At 42.6% G+C, this 24,420-nt stretch overlaps 1 protein-coding gene across 9 annotated transcripts in view; it reads left to right on the top strand.

Moving 5' to 3' along the window:
* PDE8B (phosphodiesterase 8B) overlaps positions 1–24,420 on the top strand; it is a 329,639-nt gene that overhangs the window by 218,638 nt on the left and 86,581 nt on the right. The window contains exon 1 of one of the 9 annotated variants that reach the window (XM_056541710.1): positions 11,237–11,287. The exons of the other annotated variants lie outside the window; for them this stretch is intronic. The gene's annotated coding sequence lies outside the window, so the exon portion shown is untranslated. Of the gene's footprint in view, positions 1–11,236; positions 11,288–24,420 lie in introns of those variants that run through there. 9 annotated transcript variants of the gene reach the window in all.

Raw genomic sequence — 24,420 nt, 5'->3', positions numbered from 1 at the left:
CAAACTTTTGATCCCCACTGTATAAGTGATGTGTTTTACATGGGCATAAAGTCTTCCTATTTTTAGGGGTTTTGTAAACTTTAGTCAAAGATCTTACTTAGTGATAATTTACATCACTCTATACAGGTCAATAGGGGTTTAAAGTAAAAAAAAAATCATGTGTAAACCAAATTTAGAGATGTAACAAGAGGTCAAGTTTCAGACTTGTGTAGTGTGTACTATTTTTGCACCACCTCATAATGTTATCAGGTTTATTTATATGATGTTTTCTAGAAAAACTACAGCGGGCCAATTCATCAGCCTGTCTGAGGGGCTTTGAAAGTCTTCACCAGCTTTAAATCTTGTTAACTTGAAAGGAAGTTGTATCTGACAGGGGGACCCTGCAGGAAATTAATGAATGACTCCTTGTGAAAAGCAACTTGTGACCATATGCATGATGTAGTATATATAATACTATTTCCATCATACCTCTATATGTGGTACAACAATACGTGCCAAACATATTACCTCGTAGCACTGAGGTACTGGATTCAATTCCAACCCAAATTTAATCCTGAAAAGTACCATCTTGGAGTTAGTATGTTCTCCCATCATTTACAATGGCATTCTCCAGTTTGTCTGAGAAAATAAAATAGATTGCAGCGTCTAATGTCCATAGGGACATGGGCAAATGTCAGTGTGGGAGTTCTGCAGAATATGTTGCTATATCAAAATGTATAAAGAGTAGGAGAGGCTCTTATCAACTAATTTCCTGGGACCCAAGCTACTCAAATAACATCTATACCCACGGTGTAAAAGATGCAATAAATGAAAAATGGAAATTGAGGCTCAGGGTCAATGAATATTGGATGATGATATGTTTATTATAATAATTAAAGTGTGTGCCGAACCTCACAGGGCCCTTGTGGGTCGGCAGATACATAATAAAAATTCACAATAGATATACAAATATAATACGGCAATTGTAACTAATATCAACAGGTAATTAGTAAAATTCATAAAACAGCCAAAATTATCCACAGTGTCCAATAAATTAGTCAAAATTATCCACAGTGTCCGATAAGCCAGCCGAAAAAATAGAGATATTCTTGAGAAATTGATCTAATAGTTCAGAAGGTGGGTACCATGAAAATAAAGTGCATATTAATCTCTTAGTAGTTTTGTTCAAATGAATCCCCTTGTACGTGAATCGTTTGTAATCCAATGTATAAATTCTGGCTCTTTGTACAAAGAGCCCGCTGCTAGAGACTGGGCAGTCTCAACGATATGCAGCGATGTCTAAAGTGAAATTATAGGCCCTCATTTACTATTCTAAACCCGACTTGTTTTGTTGTTTTTTTTTGTCACATCTTTGTCTGCAACATGTCGCAGACATCGTGCGCCAGTCTGCGACACGATGCAACATTTTTTCCCGACGGACCCGATGTGGATTCTCCCAAACCCGAAAAAGGGGCGTAACAACCCGAATTTGTTAAATTGTTGTGGATTTTTTCCCGACAACTCAGAGGAGTTGGAAACCAAAACCAACAAAAACCAGGTGCGACAAACAGGATGCGACATAATAATAAATACCAGGGGGAAAAAGCAATCGGGTAAGAAAGCAACATAGACTTACAACCCGATTTTCTAAGTAAATGAGGGCCATAGGGAGGATACATTGTTGCTAGACAAGTGATACTATGTATGCATACAATTGTGTAAAGGGTTTAGTTCTCTTGAATGAAACACCTGCTGCTAGAGATTTTGCGGTCTCAAAATATGCAGTGGGTTTTGGTGGGCAAATAAACAGGGGACTGCAGCGCTTCAAAAGTACAGCATAGCTGTATATATAGTACCTGATGTGGCGCTGGTGGTCCCGGCTTGGTACAGATGATGGTCGGCTGTTAGAGACACGGCTTGTCTCAAAAAATACAGCAAATTGTAGAGGATCCGATCCTTGTAACGGCTCTGAGAATTGGCCGGTGTGGCGTATCCTCGTGGCTGGAGCGTTGCACATAGGTTTGATGCGCCGAAAATTGAAGGGTTCTGTCTCTGGGATATTGGCTGTATAGAGTGGCACTTAGAAGGGAAAGCTGGATGCGTTTCAAGTCCTCCGTAGGACTTTTCCTCAGCAGCTCACTTCTACTTTTAGCTGCTGAAACTGTAAATAACTGTCAATATTTTAAAATAATCAAAAAATCTAAACTGAGAGTTTCTTGTCTGTCATGATAAGGAGAAGACTGCTGGAAAGTGATCTGCAAAGCATTATAGTGAAAGGTGACACCAGTAAATAGAGAAGCAAATAGAAGCTCAGCCTACCCCTCCCCTGTAGAATGACCTGTCTTCACAGGTTACAAGCATGGTCCATGCAAAGAATGCTGTAAAGCATATCACTTAAAAGCAAGATGCCTGCCCATAACAATGTACTAAAATGAGATTACAATCAAAAACTAGAAACAGATTAGAACAAAAAAGAACACCTGTATTTGGCTCTAATCAGTAAAAATTAATAAATAAATAAAATAAGCCCCTATGCCTGGGGGTCAGTGTAAAAATTAAAAAGAAAGTATACTCACCTATCCTGATCCCCAACGCTGCCTCACCAGTGCTCCTGTCCATTGTCCTCCTGGTTACTTCCTGATCACGAGTTATCTCTGTTGGAACTGTCCTGCTCAACCAATCACTGGCCGTATTGGTATCCCACCTCAGTCAGGGTCCTGAAGAAGCACTTAGGTGGGCCCAGTGCACTTGTTTATGCATTGGAAGCAAAAATAAAGTGGATTTTATTGCTACCAATGTGGTGAGTGCCAAATCTTCTTTAGCCTTGGATAAATGAGCAGTTCTGGCAGGGATGTGGTGTCATTTGGAACCAGTAGCCAAGAGGACCATGGACTGGGAGCGTGTGCACAGCAATAGTGGGGGAATAGATTAGGTGAATATACTTTTTTTTCCTACAGCAATACTTTTTGTTTTCCTACACCTCAATCATATGTAACAGATTTCTGATGACTGGACAACCCCTTTATACTAAAGCAGCCAAAATGAATGAATTATACAGACATGGCATGAATTTTTCTTTGTATGTCGGAATTGCCCCTGATACAGGAAGTCCCTATTTGTATAGAGGCATACATAATTGGCCCTGGCTATGTCTTCTTATTATGCATAGGGCTTTTAAAGGGGTTCTCCGATGCTTACACATCTTATCCCCTATCCAAAGGATAGGGGATAAGATGCCTGATCGCGGGAGTCCTGCAGCTGGGGATGCCCGTGATCATGCACGCGGCACCCCGTTTGTAATCAGTCCCCGGAGCGTGTTCGCTCTGGGTCTGATTATGGGCGACCACCAGGACAGCGGCTTGTGACGTCATGCCTCTGCCCCCGTGTGACGTCACGCTCCGCCCCTCAATGCAAGCCTACGGGAGAGGGCGTGATAGCTATCACCCCCCCCCCCTCCCATAGGCTTGCATTGCGGAGCGTGACGTCACACAGGGGCAGAGGCGTGACGTCACACGCCACCGTCGCCCATAATCAGACCCGGAGCGAACACGCTCCGGGGACTGATTACAAACGGAGTGCCGCGTGCATGATCACGGGCATCCCCAGCTGCAGGACTCCCGTGATCAGGCATCTTATCCCCTATCCTTTGGATAGGGGATAAGATGTGTAAGCACCGGAGAACCCCTTTAAGATACTACTTGTGACATTCATACTGTGTGTGTCCCCCCCCCCCCCCCCCCCCCATTCACGATTGTCTTTTGTTGTCCTCCATAATATTCCTGGTGAGTCTCTTGGAGTCTATGGACATTTTTAAAGAGTTTATCTCGGCTAACAAGATGATCTCAGAGTTGTACTAGCAAAATAATAAGAATGTATTTGTACCATGCACGCTTACAGCCGTGTGTGCAGTTACTTTACAGGCATGTTATAAAAAGCCGGCTATGGAAATACACCTGTGAATACAAGCAGCAGCGGAAAAGTCGCATCCATTATTTTTACACTTTTATACATGACCTTCAATTGATTTATTTACCTAAAAATATTCCATTAAGAACTGTCACAGAAGTTCAGAGACCACAAAACAACTTCACATTGAAAGTGACAGCACTTCAGTGTTACAGAAGTGTAAAGTGTAGAGCACACAGAGCTGTCGATCCATAACGTGTCAAGGTCAATGTCTGGTATATATTTTTTATACATAGACAAAGATATATTTTGTGCTTTTAGCAGGTTCAATAATGGGTCATTATTACCATACTTGCATTTTTTATTTTTATGTCGCTTACTTACTCCACTTATAAATAACACATAGACATAATACATAACCACCTAAAATAAATGTACTTCTCAAAGATGTGAAAATGAAGACTATTTAAGAAAATGGAAAAGTGTATTCCGAGGAGATGACTCCTTTGTAGCAATGCAATGGCCAATGAATCTCTGCAGACTTTACTTATTTCACAACCGATGAGTAGCGCTATAATTTTCACATGAGCAACACCATAAAGATTTCTTTAAATTCATTTGGTACCTGAGGGTAGTAAGCAGTGGTATATTATAATATGGATGGTTTGGGGACTGCCCAAGGCCCAAAGCAATGGAGTCGTCCAACCTATAACACTTATCCAACCAGCCCAGAATACAGGATAAGTGTCTGATCACTGGAGGTCCGACAACTTGGACCCCCCACAATCCTGCTATCTCCACGAGCTCCCATAGACCATTACTGGTGCACATGCTTGACCAATTGCTCCATTCAAAGAGGTGACTTGGGTCCCCATTCTTGAGATTGTGGGGGGGGGGGGGGGTTCTAGCAGTCGGATCCCCTTCTATCAGCTAAAAATGCTATAGGCTGGAATACACCTTTAAAGAATGCACATTTCTTATTAGAGTCCTTACAGTTCTAGCCTTGGCGCCTGAAATTTTGAGTCTCATAATTAGAGTATATGGACTGTACATAGTTAATAGTAGTCCATTGACATTAATGTGTACCGCTCAGGTACATGGCAGTAAATGTCATGTCTGCCTCTGTCAGGAAAAAGTGGATTAAAACACAAGACTTTTTAATTAAACATTCCAAAAGTTGAACCAAAAAATGACATGTCACTAAAAACAAAACATAATAGAATGCTGACTTGTTTCTAGCTGAGGGATAGCCCTTACTCATGGCCATTATTAAATGGGCACTCTCATTAAAACTAATTTTTGCTATTGCACTCCTTATGGTAAATAAAAAATCTTTCTAATGTACCTTAGATTTTTTTAAACACAAATAAACCATAGAAAACTTCGCCACTAGGTGTCTCCCCACTTGTCCAGAGCACATTTCCTCCTATCACTTGCACAGACTTTGGACTCCTGCTGGTCTGGCAGAAGTCCAAAATCGGGAAATGCTGAGGAGGGGAAGGTGCAGCCTTAGCCAATCATAGCTCATCTCACACACTGAACTGCTGTGGGCTGTGTGTAGCAGAGTGAGGGAGGAAGTTCTCCCCTGTATGGCTTCAGATGATGTCACGCCTGCTGGGTAACTCCCCTTCTCAGTCTGTGAATCTGACTGAGACTGAGCAAAAAATACAGAGCAATATCAAGGTAGAAAATTAACAAATAATACAAATAAAGGCAGGGGGTGGTTTATCATGATGGGGGCAGTGTACTGGGAGGATTGAAGCAAGAAGCGAAGATGCCAGCTCACTCCTGTAAGCGCACGGATTGGATTTTGACTAATCCAGGTAAGTAGTAGGCAGAGAAAGGAATATCCAGCGCAGACTCTCATGCAAAGGAACTTGTTTATTGGTTAAAATGCATGTTGCTAAGGGATACAGCAAGGATTCATGCAGTGTGACGCGTTTCAGCCCGCAGGGCCTTAGTCATACACAAGTGGGCTGAAACGCGTCACACTGCATGAATCCTTGCTGTATCCCTTAGCAACATGCATTTTAACCAATAAACAAGTTCCTTTGCATGAGAGTCTGCGCTGGATATTCCTTTCTCTGCCTACTACTGGGAGGATTATAACATTTAACAAGATCATGAGAGGTACTCTTTAAGGGCTACCCCTTAGCCTGAAACGTGTCTGAGTTTCACTATTATTTATTTTTATTTGTTGTTTTTTTTTTATTCAACTTTTAGAATGTTTGATTAAATTCTCGCTCCTTTAATCCCTTTTTCCCTTTTTTTGTGTGTTTTCTTTTTACTAATTCTGCCTCTGTACTGACGTATACATGGAACAAGTATAAACTCAACCTAAGGAAGTTGAGGAGTAAGGAAGTGTCAGGAGGCTGTGGGGATCAGTGCCTGCTCATTCTTTGTTCTGTATATGAGCCTCTTGAATAAGGAGATTGGCAGAGGAGCTAAGCAGCCACACCAAGCATTTGTGCAGGGAGGGACCAGGTGTATAGGGGGGATACAAAGAGTATATAGGAAGGTGAGGGATTAAGGCATAAATAGGGGGCACAGGTGTATTTGTGAGCTGGGGGCATGCGGCATAAAACGGGGGCATCAGGTTATACAGTATGTACATATGAGAGAATATGTATATTGTGCTGGCGATATCTATTGGGGTTAAAAAAATGTGTTGAGTTATGATGGTAATCAAAGCACAAAGCGGATGTGGTATTTATAGAGATTTGTGACCACATCAATCAGCTGATGATGGAGGTGTTGGACTCGTATCCACCTGATGTTGAATTGTTGATGGCCTATTCTAACCTCTGTAAGGTCATGTTTAGACAACGCAATTTTTGAGCGGAATCTGGCAGTAAATTCTGCTTGAAAATTCCATGACTAGGGTATCGTCTACCTGCGCTGTGACCATACTAACCCATTCCCACTTACCAAACACCACACTGCCACCATTTCATGGTAGAAAGGCCACAGAGGCCACTTTTATTAAATAACATAACAATATATATATTAAATAACCTTTTATAAATAATCAGGCAACATTACCTGACCCAACTTTTACAAATACAAAGCAAATACAAATATTACAAAACCCATATCCTTTACTCCCACTCTACCACCTAGCCGGAGGGGGACTTGGAGACATCCCAATTTCTCCTTCGGGTCTCCTACTTTTCCCTGGGTTGTCCCTTCACCTGACCCCAGGGCACCACTTTCAGAGACCCCCGCCCCCTTTGAGCCTCTCCCGCAGGGGTTCACCACACGAGGCTGGGTACCGCCCCCAGCCTCACCATCCCATTCATTGCCAAACTCTCTCTGAGTCCTCCTCTAGCTCCTGCCGCTGCGACAAAAAAAAACCTTCCCTCCCTCAAGGATCACTGCTATAAGGGGGGCGGGCAGGCAACTTTCTTCCTCGCTGTCTTCTCCCTCTGAGGTAACCTAACTCCCCTTACCCACTATTTAAAACTTCTCGCCAGACTTCCTCCCTTGACCGACATCCTGGCCTCTCACTGACCCCTTGTTAACCCCTCTCGCTCCAGACATGTCCCATGTCATGTACCCCTACACTCCCATACTGCACATTCCAGGGTTGCCTTTTCAGCTGATTCTGCTGCACTATGCAAACTGCGGAAGTCCCACAGTGGAAACATCTGCTGCGGAAATCCTTTCTGCGGAATCTTCTTGGAAATGCATTTCTGTCTATGAAGATAGCACATTACCGATCAGTCCTAGTGCCGCCATGTTCTGCCAGTGTCCGCTGTTTGCAGAATGTCTGCCAGAAGTTTTCCGGGTGGGCATTCGGCAAACATTTTGCCATTTGAACATGGATAAACAATGGCAAAGGACATGTCCAGAAATGATTCTAGTGTTTAGCAGTAAGTGATGCAGTCATCCTATTTAGGGCAGTAGAATGACATGTATTATTATGGTAATTTATGCTTAGATCATTATTCCCCAATAGCAAAAAATCCTATAGAAAATTTGAATATATAAAATGAATATTAAGGTAGCTCAAAGCACTCGAAAAACAGAAAGTAGAGTAGACTACTCAGGAGATAAAGTCGGGGTGTGCAGATAGAGATCTACCCTCTGGGGATTACAGGACGAAGATCACATCTGTCAGAGATGTATCTCTTTGGGACCAATATAATGGAGATGTTGGTTCCTCTTTTATGTCCATAGAGTATTCCTAATTGTGAACACAATGGTGCGGTGACGTAAGTTATTCACATGTGATATCGACCAGTTTGTGTATTTACTAGTACAGCTATACAAGCTGCTCGCCCCATATCTGGTGACAGTACATAACGAATAGAGGTAGCGTGAAAAAAATCCTAGACAAAACGGTATATTACAAGAGAGAAAATAATGCAAAAATGGTTTAAGAAAATGTAACCCAGTTTTACTGTTAAAGGTCTAGACCAGTGTTTCCCAACCAGTGTGCCTCCAGCTGTTGCAAAACTACAACTCCCAGCATGCCCGGACAGCCTTCGGCTGTCCGGTCATGCTGGGAGTTATAGTTTTGCAACCGCTAAGGCACACTGGTTGGGAAACACTGGTCTAGGAAAATATCTTTGCCTAAATTTATATTGTTAATGTTGGAGCGAACATGGGAAATGAACAATATAACAAACATAACCTAAGGCTCTGTTTACATTAAGGCTAAGGTCACATTTAGCGCATCCGCAGCATATTTGACGCTGAGGATGCGCTGATGACTGTCCCTAGAGTTTGCCTCCTGCTGTGCCCGTGAGACGGTTGTCTGCTCGATCTGCTAGTCGTGTCCACATGGGCCGTTTACTCACAGACATTGCGGACGCTCCCCCTTAGCTAGGCCGAGAGTGGCCGCGATGTCTTTGAGTAAACTGCCCATGCGCCCGTGACTGGCAGATCCCTGTGTGTCTGTGTGCACAGGGTCAAATACGCGGATGCGAAAATGAAAAAGTGAAGTGCATATCAGCTCACCAAACATACAGGACAATGTAGCGCAGGAGGCAAATTGGGTCCAGGAGCATGGAAAAGCAGCGGGCCGGAACCCGCGTAGCAAACAGTCAAACAAAAAAAGTGTGTCCAGCTCCAAAGAAAAAAAATCATTAAAACACAAGACTTAACTCCATCATCTTAAATTGAGATGTCATATTAAAAGAAAAAAACACACTATGTGTGGCCTACCCTAGAGAAAATTTATAAAACGTATGCAAAGAAACAATGGAGCAGTTGCCATTGACAACCAGTTGGCAGCTTTCTAAAGGGCTCTAAAAAAATTCACTCCACTGTTCCTTTGCACTATATTTTGATTAGTCAATGAGTAGCAAAATCTCATGCTTATTTTGCTACCCATTGACTTCAATAGGTAGGAAAATACGCAGCAGCAGATACGCAGCAAAATACGGCACGTATGACCCTACCCTTAAAGGGGTACTCCGGTGGAAAACTTTTTTTTTTAAATAAACCATTGCCAGAAAGTTAAACAGATTTGTAAATTACTTCTATTAAAAAATCTTAATCCTTCCAGTACTTATTAGCTGCTGAATACTATAGGGGAAATTCTTTTCTTTTTCGAACACAGAGCTCTCTGCTGACATCACAAGCACAGTGCTTTCTGCTGACATCTCTGTCCATTTTAAGAACTGTCCAGAGTAGGAGAAAATCCCCATAGCAAACATATGCTGCTCTGGACAGTTCCTAAAATGGACAGAGATGTCAGCAGAGAGCACTGTGCTCGTGATTCAGCAGAGAGCTATGTGTTTCAAAAAGAAAAGAATTTTCTCTGTAGTATTCAGCAGCTAATAAGTACTGGAAGGATTAAGATTTTTTATAGAAGTAATTTACAAATCTGGTTAACTTTCTGTCCCCAGTTGATTTTAAAAAAAAACTCAGGACACATAGTTTCGGGGTCTGGTGTAGTCTTCCTGACCCTCAAAAGCTAAGTTTTTTTCCATTTCACATTATGGTCCATTTTATTTTTCTGTATGCAAAAATGTGGTCAATCACACTATTGTGTGCGCCAAAACACACATCTGTTACGGTCAGTTTTTTTTTTTTTTTAATAATCAGAGGGAAACCGATTATGCAAAATGGTATCCTTTTTTTTTAGCACCCATTAACATATTTGTTGTTACCCATAAAATCTATACGTTAAACAGACAGCAATAACGCAGTGTGAACACATACTTAGCAGTGATTGCCAGCTGTCTGTGGTATATCTGTATACACAGCAGCCTCTCAACCAGTGTGTCCGCTGTATTATGTAATTGCTCTTATTAGCCACATAGCACAATATTTTTGGTATCTCATTGGCTAATAGGATGGTGGACGTGTCCCCATACTATGATGTCCTTACATGGGGAAACATAGGCTGATGACAAATCCACTTTAAAGCATTATTCACAATATACCGATAATATAATGTGCCCGACAGCAGATCTTCTGGGCTTGTCAGCTTGGCCACGAATCCTAAGATTCTTAACCCATTACATGCATTTTCCACATTTAATCCAAGAGGTGAGGACTGACCATCATCCAAGTCCTCCAGGCAATTACTTGCCTTCTTTCCATAATAATATACTGTACATGGTGAATATGTTCAAAATTTTCCTACATAGAGAAGCAGGATACAAAATATGATGGAACGGAAGGCAGACGGCTATTAGTGGTAGCTGGGCTATTTGCTATGACATGTTTATCTGCGGTGTCTGCTCGTATTAGATAGTTCAGAATAATAGAACATTATGTGTCATTCTTCATTTATATATTGCTAAAAGGGAAGAACATTGAAAGAATTGTTCCTCTCCCTGGGCCAATAAAATGCCATTGATTAAGCCAGAATTGTAAAGTGCTAAAGAATATGTTGGCGCTATATAAATACATTTTACTATTGTTACTATACACAAATGTGGTATCCCGGTACCGTATCCTATCCGGTACCTTTGTATATAAGTCCCCATAGCCAGAGTCCCTAGGACGTCGGGGTTCTTCTTGACTAGCCCGCCCCTAGTCACCTCTCATTTAGGTATTACTTATCTAATAATTCTTCAGGATTTGTATATATATATATATATATATATATATATAAATATATATAGGATTGTACGAGTGTATATAAATGGTTAATTACCTATGCATAGCGTGGCAGGACCTGCGGGTCACGTGACCGGGTGAACTCTATGGTTTTATCCTTAAGGACCTTTGGAGGCCCTGTGACGTTTATCTCCCATCACTCCTTGTAACGGTGAGTGGCAGTTGATTGGACCAGTATAAACGACCCTGCCCCTGCCCATATAAGGGAGTGGCGGCCATTGCTCACTCTCTTTCCTCGTGGGCTGTTGATGGAGAAGGATCAGCGCTGCTGTCATCAGTGAGTTTAGGCCTGAGCTTTGCGGCGACAGCTGATATCTGCTAAATTGTGAGTGTGTCAATCCCTAAAAACTCTGCAAGATCACCGGACCTTATCAATCCCCTAAATCCGGACGGATCTTCGCAATATTCCCTAAATCAGAGACTTTTATGAGAAGTCAAGGTCCGCAACAACTGTCAGTCATTGCACTAGATAGAGACTGTATTCCTGAGACTGTTACTGTTCATTGGATGTACCGCAAGCATTTAAGTAAAGTTATCCAAGTTCAAGTACCTTGTGGACCTTCAGTCATTTTATGCATGCACCTATCGTTACTGGGAAGGGCGGCGATAGGCCGGAGAATTACCTCAGCATACTAGCCCTCAGCCTGGCGTCACGAACTATAGGGTTAACATTAACCCCTCATCTACCGAAACAACACCCCAACTACCATACACCCCCCAAGGGCTACCACACAAACTCATGCTATAAGGTTGCCAGAAGACTTTTGATGTGTTTCATCCATACCTATGGCTTCCTGATGAACATCATGGTTGTATGCATCCCTCACTGTACACTATAGAACTCATATAGACTTTTTGATTCATAGCCTATCCACAGGAGAGGCCATCAGTCGCTGATCGATGGGGTCTCTACAACCGTCATCCCTGCCAATCAAGTGTTCAGCGCTCCTCACTATACAGTGAACGGGTCTGGGAGTCCTATGTTGTTCATTATATAGTGATGCCGCCAGGTAACTGCAGCTTGGCTCCCATTCACTTCACTGATACTCCAGTGTCTTTATTTGCAGCCAAATCTAGGTAAAAGACAGTTTTTCCTTTAGGCTAGGATCACACTGTGTTAGCAGATGTTATATGTCAGTGTGGTGTCCCTGTACCGTATTGCATACCGTACCTTGTGTATAAGTCCCCAAAGTCAGAGTTCCTACACTCAGGTAGGGTCCCCCAGGTGGGACAGCCCCTAGTCGCCTCTCTTCTACTCTAATAACATAATGTATACATGTATATATTTAATAATAATAATGTGTATTTAATATACTGTATAGTATGCTTACCTGGTTAGCGTCGCAGGACCTTCGGTCATGTGACCTTGTTAAATCCTGTATGGTATGTTGGAGGACCTTAGGAGGTCCTTTGGTCACAGGTTACCCATAATGCTTTGTAAAGGTGATTGACATCAGTTTTGGACCAATTTGCTCTAGTCCAGCCCCTGCCCATATAAGGGAGCTGTAGCCAATTATCGCTCTCTTGGGTTGCTGCTCTCGTGGATGCCGGACTAGCAGGATGGATTTGCGCAACTTTCAAAGACATGCTAGGCCAGATAACCTACCGGCCTCAGCCTAAACTAAACCGTGAGTTCTAAACTAATCCCCGCTAAAGCTAGCGTGACTATTGGACCACAACTAATTCCTCTAAATCCAGTGGAACAGCGCATACTAATCTAAAGACTCAAACTTGCTTAAGGTCCCAACCTTTGTCAATGTAAAGTTTGCATAAAATCTTCAGCAAAGTTCCGACAAGTTTCTGCAAAACTCTCCGGTTGTGGACATTCAATTATTCACACCTCCCTATCGCTCTTGGGAAGGGTGGCGGTAGGACAAACGTTACAGAGGAGCCCCCACCCTGGCGTCACGAATAGAAAGGGTTAACCAGACACCCTTTAGTAACCGCACATCTACACTCCCTACACCCAACTCCCCCAGGCTATCACATCAGGAAAAGTCCCTAATATATGTGTCCAAAGTATACCTATGACTTGTCACGTGGTGGTATCAGTAATACATTGGGCCCCCTGGTTAAAAAAAAATATATACGACACAGTATGGGTTCATTACATGGTCCAAAGTGGATTAGCTTGGGGGTCCACCTTATTCCATCCAGCAAACCCCTCACACATATGTGCCAAATGGAGGATATTACACACTTTTGACCTTCATCGGGTAATTGGAGGTCTTTGGATCTATTTGATACATGCGCCATGACCTTTCTTGCTTAACAAAATGTGAATCGAGCCTTAGGCAGACAGACCTAATTTTTTTAAGGGATGGAGTAAGACAGGCCACTTAGCTGCTATGAGGCCCATGGAGAAGAGGGCCCAGCCATGGTTTGTCCCATTCATTTTGCTACTGGTAAGAAATAGTGCAGAATTTCTCACCACAGGGAACAGCACCATCTGCAAAAAAATGGAAGTGGGTATTGGTGTAAGAGTCATGGAAGGTAATAAACATTGAACATTTCTGTTCTGTGGTGGGAGGGGGCAAAATCAGATGTCACTATGGGGCCCCTGGGAGTGATTTCCACAGTATACTTCTATAGATATTGTGTGGAGAGAGAAGGGGTTTCTGAGGCATTGGGTTTGCACGACTTGAGAAGAAATAAAAGAACCAGCAGCAGCACAGCAAGGAAGGGGTGGATGAAATGACTTATAAATACGTTAGGAATCACATAGGCTATTCCATGGAGGGAAGCTGTTTAAAATGACAGTGACCATTTAATACCATAATATCACTATGTTTGTATTCACAAGGATAGATAAGAATGATAGATAATGTAAGAAATAAACCTCTGTCCTAGTATAATTACTCAGTTTTGTTTATCTCACTCATTGCCACAAGCAAATCAGTTCTATTTCTGACATTTGATGTACAGTTCTGAATGTATAAAAAGAGACAGATAGGAACAATCCATCCTTTTTGCCTCCAGTCACTCAAGCTTGGGTCATATGATTATATCTGTGTTTGTGAACTGGAACAAGACTGAGACTCTATACAAAAGACTTTACAATAATATTCTCTCTTACTTATTGAAAACACATGATTATATTCACACCAGGTTTCCAGTCTTCTCCGCCTTCACAAAGTCATAGATTAAAGGGGTACTCCACTTCAAAACGTATGCCCTATCCACAGGAGTGCCAGTGTTTTGGCTATCAGAGCGCCGGAGAAACCTGAGTGCTGTACTAGGATATTTTCAGCTTTCCCATAGTTCACAAGAAAGAAAAAATATCTGGGTTCTCACAAAGCCATCGCAACACAGCAACAATTGTTTTGAAGGGAGGATTTTAAAATCATGCATAGGTCATATATTTGTTTTTGAACTAAAAATGAATAAATAAAACCATATAGAGAAACAGAACATGGCCGCACATCCACAACTTCTTCTTACCAAAATTTCAAAAACGAACAGGTTGTTGGATGTTAGTGGATGTACGGCCATGTTTCTGTTCCTTTATTTGTGAGTAAAAAATCTATAAATCTAGAATAAATAAATGTGCATCAAAATCCATGAAAGCAGATGATTGGCAAAAAAGCATACTCACCTTTCTCCCCTGGTTCCCATGCTGATGCTTTCCTGGTCCCTTGCTGGCATCTATTTACTGGGTTGCAGTGAAGACATAATGTATCTTCAATCTCAGGCTGCAGCGGTCACATGTGTTGATACGTCACTGCTGGATCTGGGTGAACAAAGATCGGGGGGAGGGGGGGGGGGACCAGGGAAGAGTTGATCTGAGAGTGTCAGAAAATGGTAAGGTGAGTATACTGCTTTTTTTTTTTATTATGAATGATCATTTGTTTCAATCCACTCCAAAATCTGCATGATTCTTGGCCGGATTCACTGTCCAATGATCCACCACAAATTGCCTTCTTCACATACACTTTTTCAGTGTTTTTTTTATTACTGATTTTGAAGACCTTTACAGGCCTTTTCTACTTTCTTACATTTGTAACATACATTTTTGCTGGTATTTTAACCCCTTAAGGACACAGCCCATTTTGACCTTAAAGACACAGCCAATTTTATTTTTGCATTTTAGTTTTTTCCTCCTCGCCTTTTAAAATTCACAACTCTTTTATATTTAGTTTTCGCGCTGTACACTTTACGGTAAAATTTACATGTTTTCTTTATTCTCTGGGTCAATACAATAAAAAATATACCCAAGGTTACATACATTTCTATTATTGTACTGCTTTTAAAAAATCTCAAACTTGTTTTACAAAATCAGTATGTTTAAAATTGCCCTATTGTGACCACCTCTAACTTTCTTATTTTTCCGTATTCAGGGATGTGTGAGGGCTAATTTTTTTGCGCCATAGCTAATTTTTTTGCGCCATAATCTGTAGTTTGTTTTGGTATCACGTTTGCGTATATGTGCGTTTTTGATAGCTTTTTATTTTAAAAAAAATTAGCAGTTTGATGTGCTAAAAAAGCAGAAATTTTTGAATTTTTATTTTACGTTTATGTCGTTCACCATAGGGGATCATTAACATTATATTTTTATACTTCGGACATTTACGCACGCAAGAATACCAAACATGTTTATTATTTATCAGGTTTTTTTTACGCTTTTTTGTATTAATATGTGGAAAAGGGGTGATTTAAAACGTTATTGGGGGAGGGGCTTTTTCAAATTTTTTTGCACTTTTTAAAAAAACTTTTACATTTATTGTACACTTTTTTTTGTCCCCATAGAGGACTATTTCTAGCAATCATTAGATTTCTAATACTGTTTAGTGCTATGCATAGGGCATAGCACTGATCAGTATTATCGGCGATCTTCTTCTCTGGTCTGCTGAAAGGCAGATCAGTGCAGAAGACCCCGGGAGACAGACGAAGGCAGGTGAGGGGACCTCTGTCCGCCATCTTGGCTGATTTGATCCCCTCGGCAGTGCCGTGGGTGATCAGATCAGCCATTATAAGTGCTGCACTGCCACAGATGCCATGATCTGTATTAATTACAGCACCTGAGGGGTTAATGGCAGACATCAGCGCGATCACTGATGTCCGCCATTGCCGGCGGGTCCGCGGCTGCTGAATGGGACCCGCCCGGAATGAAGCAAGCCCACTCCTGCGCTGTAAATGTACAGCGCTGTACGTTAAGTGATGCTATGCAGCGCCGTACATTTACGGCGCATGTCCTTAAGGGTTTAAGGTGCTATAGAGAAACCCATGCTATTGATTAGGGCATGTGCACACAGCAAAAACCTGGCTCTTGTGCAGTGTTTCACCATGGCTTTCTCCAAACTACAGCCAGTGTGGGAGGTGGGGCCTGTCCTAAAGCTCCCATTATATTTCAAAGGGAGCTTCATAGCGGAACTGCACAGAAAGAAATTACATGTCACTTTCGCCATCCCCCATTTAAGTCAACAGGAGATATTTTTCCTGTGCTTTTCTCACGAGGAAATCAATGCAGTTTTCGCATCAAAAGCCATATGATTAATGCCTGTGTGAACATGCCCTTACATGTATAAATCCTAGTAATCATGGGATTTCTGCTGTTTTATGCACTTTTCATGCAGAGTCAAAGTCACAAGTGAAACCACAAAGGATCACTGCTTGGAGTTACTGTTTGTAAAGCTCACCCTTTCTCACAATTTTGCCTAAGAACACTGCCATAAATAAAGAATAGTATCTACCGTATTTTTCGCCGTATAAGATGCACTTTTTGTTCCCCAAAACTGGGGGGGAAAAAGTCGGTGCGTCTTATACGGCGAATACACCCCTATCGCGGCGGTCCCTGCGGCCATCAACGGCCGGGACCCGCGGCTAATACAGGACATCACCGATCGCGGTGATGCCCTGTATTAACCCTTCAGACGCGGTGATCAAAGCTGACCGCCGCGTTTGAAGTGAAAGTGACACTAACCCGGCTGTTCAGTGGGGCTGTTCGGGACCGCCGCGATTTCACCGCAGCAGTCCCGGACAGCCCGACTGAATAGCCGGGTTAGTGCTTACAGGACACCGGGGGGGACCTTACCTGCCTCCTCGGTGTCTTCACCGTTCAGGGATCCCCTGTATGCCAGCGCTCTCCTTCCTCATCATCACGTCGTCGCGTACGTGCGTCGGCGTGCGTAACGACGTGATGGCGGCGACTGAGAGCGAGGATACCCGGCCGGCAGCAGAGACGTTCCGGAGCGACGGGGACACGGCGACAGCGATGGAGCGACATCCAGGGCAGTGGTGATGGGTCCGGAGCGGCGGGGACATGCGAGTATTACCTCCTCCTGCAGTGGTCTTCAATCTGCAGACCTCCAGATGTTGCAAAACTACAACTCCCAGCATGCCCGGACAGCCAACGGCTGTCCGGGCATGCTGGGAGTTGTAGTTTTGCAACATCTGGAGGTCCGCAGGTTGCAGACCACTATTGGGTTCAAAATCTTTATTTTTTTTAGATTTTGCCCCTAAAAATCGGGTGCGTCTTATACGCCGGTGCGTCCTATAGGACGAAAAATACGGTATACATCCTGCAAAAGCAACTTCTCCCAACAATCTAGGAGTGAATTGGTGGTGAACAATGCTCTGTGCACCATGACACAAGGCAAAAAAGATAACTAAATGGCTTGAAGAACAAAACATAAACATTTTGGAAAATCCTTAGCTCCTGCGGTCGATCTTCAAAGAGTGGGGGGACAAACAAAAACACAGAAATTGTGATAAACTCCAAGCACTGTTTAGGCAAGAATGGGTTGTTACCAGTCAGGATTTGGCCCAGAAGCGGATATCCAGCATGCTAGAGAAAATTGCAAAAGTCTTGAAAAAGAAGGGTCAATACTCTAGATATAAAGTTTTTGTATAAGCTTAATGTTGTTTTTAATAAATCTTTACAAACATAGGAAATACTTATAATTGTATATCAGTACAGTAACCATAGAGACACCTGACTAAAAGCTCTAAAAACACTGAGGCAGCCAACTTTGTGAAAAGTTGAAACCAACTTTTGGTCACGACTGTAGATCAGCATTCCAGTCAATAACATTTATCAGCTGTCTACGGGTTCAGCTATTGGTGGGTGGGAATAACTCTTTACCAATGTCTGGTTATTAATGTCACCATACTCTTGTCTCAAGGGTTAAATCCAAGAAACCATATATGTTTTAAAGGGGTTATCCAGGAAAAAACTTTTTATATATATATATATATATATATATATATATATATATATCAACTGGCTCCAGAAAGTTAAACAGATTTGTAAATTACTTCTATTAAAAAATCTTAATCCTTTCAGTACTTATGAGCTTATGAACTTAAGGTTGTTCTTTTCTGTCTAAGTGCCCTCTGATGACATGTGTCTCAGGAACCGCCCAGTTTAGAAGAGTTTTGCTATGGAGATTTGCTTCTAAACTGGGCGGTTCCTGAGACACCTGTCATCAGAGAGCACTTAGACAGAAAAGAACAACCTTAACTTCAGAAGCTCATAAGTACTGAAAGGATTAAGATTTTTTAATAGAAGTAATTTACAAATCTGTTCAACTTTCTGAAGCCAGTTGATATATATATAAAAAAAAGTTTTTTCCTGGATAACCCCTTTAATATGTAACAGTATTTTCTATCTTACACACACAAAAGGGGGGGACTGATCAGGAAAAGGGCAGCTCTGTGACCCCTCGTTCCCCAGCTCACGACGGCCACTTTCCTCATAGACTTGAACGAATTCTGTGATGTGAACCTTTCTGTGAATTACTGGAGCTATTTAGGTAGTAAGAGGATAATCTGCTTTAAGGTAAATGTCGCTCATTACCGGAGTATTGTTTCTTTCCCCCTGATAATAAGGATGACTGTGTCTGTGCTGTTGCTAGGGAATGTAGCGTAATAAGTGCATGATGATATTTTGTCAGCCGTTACCATGGATACAGGAAGCATCATCTTCTTGTGACTGCTTTGATTTTTTTTTTTAAAAGAAAATGTATTTAAATATCAAATAAGGTATTGTAGCTACAGGGGTTGTAGGGGTTGTCATCCCTGCCGGACCTTGGACCTGGCCGCAAACAAAGTCACCAGTACTATAAATGGTTAATGCACAAGGGTAATGGCTGATACTGGAAACTACACAATAATATATTGCATTTGGGAGAATTTGGGGGGGGGGGGGATGAAAGGGTCTGGTATATTTTGCATGAGAGTTCAGAAACTCTGGTACAGCACTATAAAGGGGATTCTGAATTAATCTAGTGTAATGTAGATATGTAGAGTGACTTTAAAGGGGTTATCCAAGGATAAGTTTCTTCAAAAACAGCACCATCTCTGCCCTCAGGTTGTGTTGTATTGCAGCTCAGTTCCATTGAGGTAAATGGAGCTAAGTTGTAATACTACACACACAACCTAAGGGCAGGGGTGGTGCTGTTTTATAAGAAATTAGCTCTGTGTTTCTATCCCTGGATAACCCCTTTAAGTCTGGGAGACCAGTCATGTCCTGCATTACTAAGACAACCTATTGATTTCAATGGTCACTGTGTAATGCTCCATTTTCCCAGAGGTGGCACTGCAGGGAAAGTGAACCCTTACTGCCAGGTATCCCAAACAATTATAGCTGATCGCTGGGGATCCCAGCAGGAGACACTTTGTCAACAGTTTATTGTCAAGAGATCCTTTTAGCAAAGCAGGGATTGTCCATAGTGTAGAACCTCTTTAAAATATAAATTGGTGACCTCTTTTTTTTCTTAAAATATTATACTGTACTATACTGTACTATAGTGCGACTGTTGTATTTAAATGTAATAAGCAGAGAAAATCCAGCACTTTAAACTCCTGTTAAAAGCCACCTACTTTCTTCAAACTTTATTCTAGAATGTACAATCATGGCTGGAAATGTTGGCACCCCTAAATTTTTTTTTAGAAAATGAAGTATTTCTCACAGAAAAGGATTGCAGTAACACATATTTTGCTATACACATGTTTATTCCCTTTGTGTGTATTGGAACTAAACCAAAAAAGGGAGGGGAAAAAAAGCAAATTGGACATAATGTCACACTAAACTCCAAAAATGGCCTGGACAAAATTATTGGCACCCTTAACATAATATTTGGTTGCACACCCTTTGGAAAAAATAACTGAAACCAGTGGCTTCCTATAACCATCAATAAGCTTCTTACACCTCTTAGCTGGAATGCTGGACCACTCTTCCTTTGCAAACTGCTCCAGATCTCTCTTATTGGTAGGGCGCCTTTTCCCAACAGCAATTTTAAGATCTCTCCACAGGTGTTCAATGGGATTTAGATCTGGACTCATTGGTGGCCACTTCAGAACTCTCCAGCGCTTTGTTCCCATTCATTTCTGGGAGCTTTTTGACGTATGTTTGGGGTCATTGTCCTGCTGTAAGACCCAAGATCTCGAACGCAAACCCAGCTTTTTGATACTGGGCTGTACAGTGCGACCCAAAATCCATTGGTAATCCTCAGATTTCATGATGCCTTGTACACATTCAAGGCACCCAGTGCCAGAGGCAGCAAAACAACCCCAAAACATCATTGAACCTCCACCATATTTCACTGTAGGTACTGTACGGAGGGTTAATGAAAAAAAAAAAAAAAGCGCCATAGTACTCCTTTAAACAAAGGAATTTAATTGTGGAAGAAGAAAAGATTAAATTTAGGAAATTAAGAGATTTATGAAATGAGTCACCGTCCTACATTAAAGACATTCAAGGTTTTGGTCTGATTCACACAAAAGAATATTAAAATATAGCACAACTGGAAAAATCAATTATGCAGATGAAATAAAAAGAAATACCAGCTACAGATGGACAAAAGAGAAAATTTAAACCAATCCTAAAAAAGAAATCAAATAACTCTAAAAAAAAAGTGTGTTTTTCTTCCACTGATAAAAATTTTTCTGATGCCAGTTTAAAGGGGTAATCCAGAGGAGACTTTTCACACCATACCCACTCCAAGAAGCGTAAGAGGAGAAGGGGAGTGGTCAAAAGGCAGAACAAGAAAACAATATCACACCAGACAGGAAAAGAAGTTTTACAGCAGAATGGGAATAATGTGACGATTTTGTCACCAACTGTCTGATCGTTTAGGAAGTCTACCATTCCAAGATAGAAGTAAAATACGCTGTGAATGCGCTTCATGTGACCCTACCTTAAAGGAGAACGGTACTGAAAATTATTCCTTTTCCTCTGTGCCTGGGCTGCAAAGACAAAAAAAAACTAACTTTAACTCACCTTGCGACGTTCCCCCGTTTCCCCCGTGTGTCGGTCCTCCAGTGCCGGTGTGAGGTGGTTTTTTGCGCCCCCGTAGATCCATGCGTCCGCTCCTCCCCCAGCTCTCCGAACATTTCCGAAGCTAGAACTGGGGGAGGGCAGAGCAAGGGGAGGGAGGAGGTTCACGCCCCCTCCCTCATCTCGGCTGGACGCAGATCTCTGCGGCACGCCCCCTCCCTGAGGACATAGATCTCCACGGCAGGTCCCCTCCCTCATCTCCCCGAGCTGAGGACGTAAATCTCCACGGCAGGTCCCCTCCCCCATCTCCCCTCCCTGAGGACATAGAGCAGTGCTCCCAATGAGCTCTATGTGTAAAGGGGGACATACTGTACGGGCTAAAGGGGAACATTTAGCCTGAACAGTACATCCCCCTTTAGCCCGAGCAGTATGTACCCCTTTAGCCCCTACAGTATGTCCCCCTTTACACATAGAGCTCATTGGGAGCACTGCTCTACGTCCTCAGCTCGGGGAGATGAGGGAGGGGACCTGCCGTGGAGATCTATGTCCTCAGGGAGGGGGCGTGTCGTAGAGATCTGCGTCCAGCCGAGATGAGGGAGGGGGCGTGAACCTCCTCCCTCCCCTTGCTCTGCCCTCCCCCAGTTCTAGCTTCGGAAATGTTCGGAGAGCTGGGGGAGGAGCGGACGCATGGATCTACGGGGGCGCAAAAAAACCACCTCACACCGGTCTTCTTCCTGCACTCAACGTTTTGTCGGTTGCAGCAATGTCCCACCTCGGCCAGTGATAGGCTGAGTGCACTGTCATGTAACAAGCCCGGGCAGCAGGGAGAAGGCGGGGCCCAGGCTCTTACATGACAGTACGCTCAGCCTATCACCGGCTGAGGTGGGAGATCGCTGCAAAACGCTGAGCACAGTATTACTCACCATCCCAAGGAAGCAGAAAGAAGACCAGCACCGGAGGACTGGGACACCGATATCGGCGCAAGGGGGGAACGTCGGAAACTGAGTCAAAGTTTTTTTTGTTTTGTTTTTGCAGCCCGGGCATAGGGGAAATGGAAATATTTTCTGTACAGTTCTCCTTTAAAGGGATTATCCATGATTACAGAAACAAAGCTAAATTATAAAAAAAAAAAAAAAAAAAAAAAAAACCTGTCTGAGTTGCGTGTGGTACTGCTGGTTCCTTTTACCACATGCAACCTGAGGGCAGGCATGGTGCTGTTTATGGAAGAATTTAGCTGTTTTGTCCATTTCTTGATCATCCCTTTAATGGAAAGTACCCAGGCTTTCCCTGCACGTCCTAACCACAATTTTTGGAGTGATAACTATGGACTATCAAAGCCAATGGGATCTATCACAGTGGTTCTCAACCTTTTTGGCGACTGTACCCTCAAAGGCAGAAAGTATGTCCGCGGGTACCCCTCGTGCGTAAATTCGCGCAGAATTTACGCGCAAGGGGTACTTGCGGACAAAAGGCATGTGCTTACCTTTATACTAATGCGATACTTAATCCCCTTGTGCAATTATCCCCCCTCCTCCATCTTTATCCCCTTGTGCCATTATTCCCCCCCCCTCCATCTTTTTTACTTTACCCGGCCTGTTCGTCCCGTGTGGCCTGTCCGTGTATGCAGCGCGTCCCGTTCGGCGGGGCCGCACTGACGTGTGATGTCCTCCTGCGCTGTGTGGCACCTCCGCGTAGTGTCAGGGGAGGTCATACGTCTACCCGGCAACCACGCAGCTCCTTCACAGTAACTACTGCACAGAGAGCTGCCGCGGCCATTCTCCGCTATGCACTGACAAATACTGGCCGGTATTTGTCAGCTCATTGGCGTATCCCTGCTCAACCCATGGTGTACCCCTAGGGGTACGTGTACCATGGGTTGAGAACCCCTGATCTATCAGAATACGTTGCAAAACAGAGCAAAGTAGGTTAATCTTATCCATCATAGATCTGTAAAATGGATCCTTCTATACCAGCGTGGACAAAGCCCTTAGTTCTAAAAGACTATTTCACTTTCTCTTTACTCCGAGAGCTTTCACATGGGTTTTATCCTCTGTGGATTTCCCACAGCAAATTTGTATGCAGAAATTCGGCAGCGGATTACAGTACCAGTTTATTGAATGAGTTTCAGAAATCTCTTTCATGAGCAGAAATTCATACGGAGATGTGGTGTAGATTTTAAAGCCGCAGCACATCAATCTTTTGGCGGATCCACTGTGGATTTACTGCAGATTTTACCCCATCAACTTTATTGGGGAAATCAAAATCTGCCATTAATCTGCAATGTTGTAGATTTTGCTGTGGAAACCCTGTGGATACATAGCACAATCCACACTGTCAGATATTAACATACATCATTTTTTTTATAAGTTCTAAATAATAAGTTCTAAATATGCATACAGTGGGGAAAAAAAAGTATTTAGTCTGCCACCAATTGTGCAAGTTCTCCCACTTAAAAAGATGAGAGAGGCCTGTAATTATTATCATAAGTATACCTCAACTATGAGAGACATAATGAGAAAAATAATCCATAAAATCACACTGTCTAATTTTTATAAAATGTATTAGCAAATTATGGTAGAAAATAAGTATTTGGTCAATAACAAAAGTTAATCTCAATACTTTATTTACCCTTTGTTGGCAATGACAGAAGTCCAACGTTTTCTGTAAGTCTTCACAAGGTTTTCACACACTGTTGCTGATATTTTGGCCCATTCCTCCATTCAGATCTCCTCTAGAGCAGTGATGTTTTGGGGCTGTTGCTGGGCAACACGGACATTCAACTCCCTCCAAAGGTTTTCTATGGAGTTGAGATCTGGAGACTGGCTAGTCCACTCCAGAACCTTGAAATGCTTCTTATGAAGCCACTCCTTCATTGCCCGGGCGGTGTTTTTGGGATCATTGTCATGCTGAAAGACCCAGCCATGTTTCATCATCAATGCCCTTGCTTATGGAAGGAGGTTTTCACTCAAAATCTCACAAAACATGGCCCCATTCATGCTTTCCTGTACACAGAACAGTCGTCCTTGTCCCTTTGCAGAAAAACAGCCCCAAAGCATGATGTTTCCACCCCCATGCTTCACAGTAGGTATGGTGTTCTTTGGATGCAACTCAGCATTCTTTCTCCTCCAAACACGACGAGTTGTATTTTTACCATAAAAGTTCTACTTTGGTTTCATCTTACCATATGACATTCTCCCAATACTCTTTTGGATCATCCAAATGCTCTCTAACAAACTTCAGAG

This window comes from Hyla sarda, chromosome 1 (genome assembly GCF_029499605.1).
Source record: "Hyla sarda isolate aHylSar1 chromosome 1, aHylSar1.hap1, whole genome shotgun sequence".
Classification (NCBI taxonomy): Eukaryota; Metazoa; Chordata; class Amphibia; order Anura; family Hylidae; genus Hyla; species Hyla sarda.
Note: the sequence above shows the minus strand (reverse complement) of the source record. Positions and strands in the feature narration are given on the sequence as shown.